This window comes from Squalius cephalus, assembly GCF_949319135.1.
Source record: "Squalius cephalus genome assembly, chromosome: 16".
NCBI classification, from domain to species: domain Eukaryota; kingdom Metazoa; phylum Chordata; class Actinopteri; order Cypriniformes; family Leuciscidae; genus Squalius; species Squalius cephalus.
Genome location: NC_137137.1, coordinates 18,799,722 through 18,806,039, shown reverse-complemented (window position 1 = coordinate 18,806,039; position 6,318 = coordinate 18,799,722). Strand labels below are relative to the sequence as shown.

The following is a 6,318-nucleotide window of genomic DNA, read 5'->3' as shown; positions in this document are numbered from 1 at the left end:
GGGACTCAACATTTTAAAACGTTTATTTGTATTTGCCCCGTTTGCATTTTTATTGTTTTACTACTTAAACAATTATTTTAAGTATATATCATTATATTATTTACAATACACATATTTTAATTATATTTTTAGGAGGGGACAACCCTCAGAAAGGGGGGGTCCTGACCCCCCCGACCCCCCCGCGATTTCCGCCTATGACTGTGTGTATATATATATATATACATACACACACACACACACACACACACACACACACACACACACACACACACACATATGTGTATGTTAGATGCGATAAATCATGATTAATTTGACAGCAATAATATACATAATCTGAGTTCGATCAGATTCATCAAACAATATTTCAGCCTCTAAACTCTTGGTGATAAAGCTTTGATATGCATTTTGTTAATCTATGCTGATGTTTGACTTCAAAGGTAACCTAGAAACTTTTTAAAAGCATTTTTGTAAAGGCCACTTTGCTTTGCAAATTATCCTGAGTGTACTTTAACAAGGGCCCATTTTGTATATTTTTTCATCAGCAGAAAAGAGTCTGTCCACGCCTGTCAAATCTCTCTTCCTTTTAACACTGCACGCATACCCTCTCCAGCCTCTCAACCTCTCTCCTAATTGCATTGCTTTTAGCACAGTAAATCTCTCTGTGTCACTGGCTGCACTCTCCGCACATAACGTATTGCCTCCGCGCCAGCACGCCTGGCACTTTCAAAAACTTGCTGCCTTCAAAAATCTCAACTGTAATGACATGATTAATGCTCTTATTAATTAATCGCTAAATGTATGCTAATTGTTTAATTGGTCGCTTGATCTATTTAAGATCATTTATAAATTAAATGAGTTGATTTACCCTGTGTATTGATTGGATCTGACAATGAATTATTTGGCCAGCTACCTGATTTGCAATTTCTCCAATTAATTCACAAAACGGATGTGTGAGGCTACAGAGGCTCAGGGTGAGGTAAGCACCATCCAGGTGATCTACACAGGGCCTGACAAAAACTCTGCTTATTTATGAAACCGAGCAGGTGAGAATAATCCATTAATATTAATGCAGAACTGTAAATTTTCATAAGAGCTGGGTTACGGAGAGCTAATCTTCGAGCATTTGTCATTGTAAATCTAAATGTGCTTCAAAAAATCGGGTTAAAAAAAAGGGAGCTTACCTTTGAAAATCCTCAAGGGGGATAAGAACTGATTTTCACAAAGCTTTGGAATGGTTTAAAATCAGACAAAACACACACACACACACACACACACACACGCACAAACTGAACGCTCTGCGTCTCAAAGTTTTGCCTCAGCAGGAACAAAATGTTTCAATTTTCATTGTGATCTCATTTATATATGTAGTATAGTAACACAAAACAGAACTTAGGTCAATGTTAATATAAATGCATTAAAAAACATGATGCGTTAAACAATCTAATTCATTATAAATACAAGAAAAATCAACCTATACATATCAAGAATTCCATCATCTTTTATAGACCTATTCTATATTTCAGTATCCATCCAAATGCATACAAATATGTGCACTTTACATATGAATATTCGTGAGATTATGGTACAATTTTGCGTTTATGATGCAAGATGGAAGCGATTAACTCTGTTTTGTCAGGTTAATATATTTACATTGCACATACTACTTCAGAATAGGGCTGGGTATCGTTTAAAAAATTTCAATACCAATATCTTGACTCTTTGGGCAACAGCGTAAACTAGTGTTTTTCCACCACAGCCAATCAAGCTGCATGCTTACTGTCTCACTGACGTTGACGAAATGAACCCCTTAGGTGTCCAAATTTGTTCCCGAACGACAAGACATGTTTCGATACTCAATAGTATCCAGGCAATTCAGTCGGTGCCTAAAAAGTATCGAACTCGATACCTAGCCCTACTTCAGAATGACCAAGTAAAAAAGAAAATTCTCAAAAATGAGAAAAATGACAAAGTGCCCTGAAACACCTTTAAAAGCTCAGAGCTGTTTGTGCATTAAGACCTATTTCAATATTGGTTTACAAGCCTTTGAGACGATAAATTCAACAGGATTTTGCTGTTGCAGTTTCTCTGGCACCGATTTACGGTGGAGTTTAAAGACATTGTTTGGTGAAGCGTAGGGAACTACTGGGGCCCTCGCTATAAACCTACTTAGAAATGAGCAAATAGAGGAACAGAGATATAGAAAGCCATATAAGTTCTCCTAAATGCAAGACCAAATCAGACCAGCTCAGGTCTATTATACTCGCCTGTACTAGTGCAATAAAAGCTGCTCTGGTGGTCTTGTTGCCTTCAGGCCAGACATTCAATGAAATGTATCGCTGCTCCTCACTGTAGGCTAAACACCAAACAGCTCTTCCATAGAGATTGAATGATTTAATGCAATTAACAAAAGGACAACTAACAACTTTGTTTTTAGCAAAGTAAGAGTCATTTAAGCACAAAAATGTTTCCATTTGTGATTTATTTTGTTGTGACACGTCTTTGCTGTGGCCATTCATGTATTTCTTTAACATCACACATTACTTCACAAGCTAAGATAGCTGTTGTCATTTTTCAGTGGGAGTAGTAGCATACTTGACAAGAATTGTAATATCATTTTAGAAGAGCACCACTGAGGGAATAAATAGAAGAAAAAAAAAAACGTCAGTGGAGAAGCTCAAATTCATGTGAAATATAGGGAAACAATAGTGCAAATTAGCTTCACAATAAGTGCAAGTACAACACAAAGGGATTATCCCTGTTACCTGTTATACTTTTTTATACTAGACTTTTAGGGAATATTCTTCAATAAAGCATGGGCAGTTAAATGTTATTAACTGTTGATTATTTGAACAATGACAAGAAAATTTACAGAATGAAACAACAGGATGGAAATAAAAAGCTATAGTAAAGTATAGTGAGGGATTGAGAGTTTGCTTACATGACAGTAATTTATTTGCCGTCTTTTGAAATATATAATACTTATTTCAGTATGGAATAGGAAGTAATGTTTTAGAGTGAGACGACTCATTAAATCTATTGCTAACACTTAAATATGTTTGCCTTTGCCGTGTTGTTTACAAACCAACAATTATGTCACTTCCTGAATGATGATGTCATCAATGATTTGCTTTTGTTATTTAAAGAGATATTACAAAAGAATACATGGGTGAAAGGTGCGAAAGGCCTATACATACATTACTAATTTATTTACAAGAAAACACATTTTGCATGAAACATTTCAAATAGAACAGGTAAAAAAAAAACACAAAAACACCTGCATCCCTAATATACACACTCTCAGTATCTACCTGCCACATGTAACACATTTCAATCAGATACATTCTAGAGTAATTAAAGTAATAACAAAAGTCTGAATTCTGGATCTTATGTTTCTCCCTCTTTCACACTTTTATTTCCTCCACACTTTTTTCAGTCCATATATCTTGTTGTCTGATGATTTTTATGAGCTCCGTTGCTATTATGGCTTTATCACAATCTTTGAGGCCAACTGGATAACAGCAGCCATTTTTGATTTAGGCTAATGTTTAGCTCATTGATATTGTGATTCGTGAAAAATGTACAGTATCTCTCTTTCTCTTTCTCTCTCTCTCTCATTCTCTTTCCAGAGAAGAACCTCAGGGGATCGTGCACCCCATTTCACTTTTGTAGACTTATTACCTTGCATGCCTACAGACCTGTATGTGATCAGAGCTGAAGTTTCTTGACTGCCTAAACTTGCACATAAATGCTTCTCCAAGGTGTAATTCTGTGACTCTGAAATGGCATGTTGCCTCTAGTTGGTAAAGTAATTCCAGTATCACTAAGATTAGGCTATGTTGTAGTGACAGTTTGAATAATAGAAAGATATACAGAATGCCATTTACCATACGAAACAAAGCAGTTAACTCCTCCAGCAATCAATGGTTCACACACTGGCCCCAAAGTTTAGTGAGGAGCTCACAGCAGTTTTGACATGGTACTAGTGATGCAGTGGTGTCTGAAAAGGTGAGTATATGAATTTATCAAGATGACAAAGCTTTTTATAGCTTATATGTTAAACTTTTAAGTCATACTTCATTGCATGAAATGTGTAGAAATCATAAAAAAATATTTTTGAGTTATTTTGCTTGTATATTGCACTTTACTAAAAACCATAGTTTAGATTATATGACATAGATAGTTATTTAAAAACAATATCCATATAAGTTATCAATTCAAAAGTGTGGCTTTTTTTTGAAAAGAAATTATTACATTTATTTTGATTTCTACATCAAATTAAAAAAATAAATCCTAAAAAAAAATGTAACATGGTTTCCACAAAAATATTAGGCAGCACTATTGTTTTCAACATTGATAAGAAATAATTCTTATGTACCAAATCATTAGAATAATTTCTAAAGGATCATGTGACACCGAACTGAGTAATGGCCGCTGAAGTTTTTCCCATTACAGGAATAAGTTACATTTTAAAATATATTCAAATAGAAAACATTTTTTTTTATAATCGTAATATGTAATTTGAATGTAAAAAAAAAAACATTTTTATTTTATTTATATAGCCCTAATATGAATAATAGATATAACCTTCACTACAGTATATTTAGGTCATGCTGACAGCTAAAGCTATTGTAATTTGAAATTGGCCTTGGTGATGAAGTTTTAGATGGGTGTGTGGCAAAATCCTATTTGGTCGCCGTACGGCGTATGGTTGCTCTCAGCTACACTATTGGTGGTGCTTTCCGAGAGCATCAAAAGAGTCACTGAGAGGGTGGCTGGACGAAATGCTCTCTTACTGGTGGGTGGTGAAGACTGTGAGATGGTCTGCACTACTTCCTGTGGCCTTTAAGAGAGCAGGAAGGAAAGGAGGGAGGTGATGAATGGCGATGGGTAGTGCCAGCAGCGAGGACTGCAGGAGAAGCTCATTCAGGCCTGCCTGCCTGTCTGATTTATAGCGCAGGGAGGGCACTGTGTGCACCTCACCATTTGCCATTTTGCCCTCTTGCTGTTCTCCTTCACTCCGTCGTCAATGCAGAAAAGGTTAGAGGGCATCGTACTGACACAGGCGTTGCACACATCTGGCTAAGTGTGGGAGTTCTTTACTTTGATGGGGAAAGCACCAGGGATGTGGCTTAGTAAATACACTCAGTGCCAGAACAACACCTGTCGTAGTTTTGATTCGCCGCTCAGCCATCCTTTTTTGTTTTTTAACTATCAAACACAGTGGATGAGTGACAGAAAGACGGACAGATGGTGAGATATTGTTATAAACAAGAGTTGAAAGGCAGCTGATGTTTGAAGGGCCTTTTCACAATAATCACAGTAAGGGCGAACACAGTAAGTCGCAAACATTGGCGCAACAGACCCGGCGTCTACCTGAGTCGTGTGATTACTCCACCCCTGAGTCATGCCCTTCTCTGGCTAATTACCACCTGTCACCTCAGTTGCGTTTCTCAAACACTCCTCTTCTTTGATGAGGTTCAAAATATCATCTTTCCGATGAAGAAAAAGCAACGTGTGCATGTGTGTGACTGGTGGGGTAATTATCATGTTTGCGCTGTCAGTGGAGCTGATTAGCCTGACTCATAAAAACATGACCCTCCGGCCCAGCAAAAACAAGGCCACCCATATTTATAACAGGGAAAGGGAGAAAACACCTGAGCGGACTATTAGTCTGTCACAACACACTTTTGCCATCCAACACACACACACACACACACACACACACACACACACACACACACACACACACACACACACACACACACACACACACACACACTTAAACACTTCCACATGGAGCTCAAGTCAGCATTTTATGAGCTCTCGTTAAACGCACCTTGACAACTCAGCAGGCGAGCTTGTTGTCACTCAGTTTGAGTTTGTTTAAATTAGGGAAAAAAAAGCAAATTAAATATATATATTTTTTTTACTTAACTTGGTTTTATCTGTTATGTTATTCCTAATCAAATTAATATATCCCTTTTTATCTATCTATCTATCTATCTATCTATCTATCTATCGTTCTATCTATCGTTCTATCGATCGTTCTATCGATCGTTCTATCCATCTATCATTCTATTCATCTATTGTTCCATCATTCTATTCATCAATCTACTGTACCTATATCTTCTTTTGGAGTTAACATAATTGTATATAATTGTATCTTTAATAATAATAATAATAATAATCAAACTTGTCATGAGATTAAAATATAAAAATATATTTTATGATCGCAGTTTATATAGTATCTTTAAAAATTGTGAGCAATTATTTTTTCACTATAGGTTTTAATGCTATTTAGATCTTGGGAAACATTCT

General features: G+C 36.3%; 1 protein-coding gene across 2 annotated transcripts in view; it reads left to right on the top strand.

The window, feature by feature from the left end:
* The first annotated feature begins 905 nt into the window (after positions 1–905).
* Positions 906–6,318, top strand: part of LOC307173527 (uncharacterized protein) — a 27,135-nt gene continuing 21,722 nt past the window's right edge. For both annotated transcript variants that reach the window (XM_079896700.1, XM_079896698.1), the window contains exon 1: positions 906–976. The gene's annotated coding sequence lies outside the window, so the exon portion shown is untranslated. The remainder of the gene's footprint in view (positions 977–6,318) is intronic.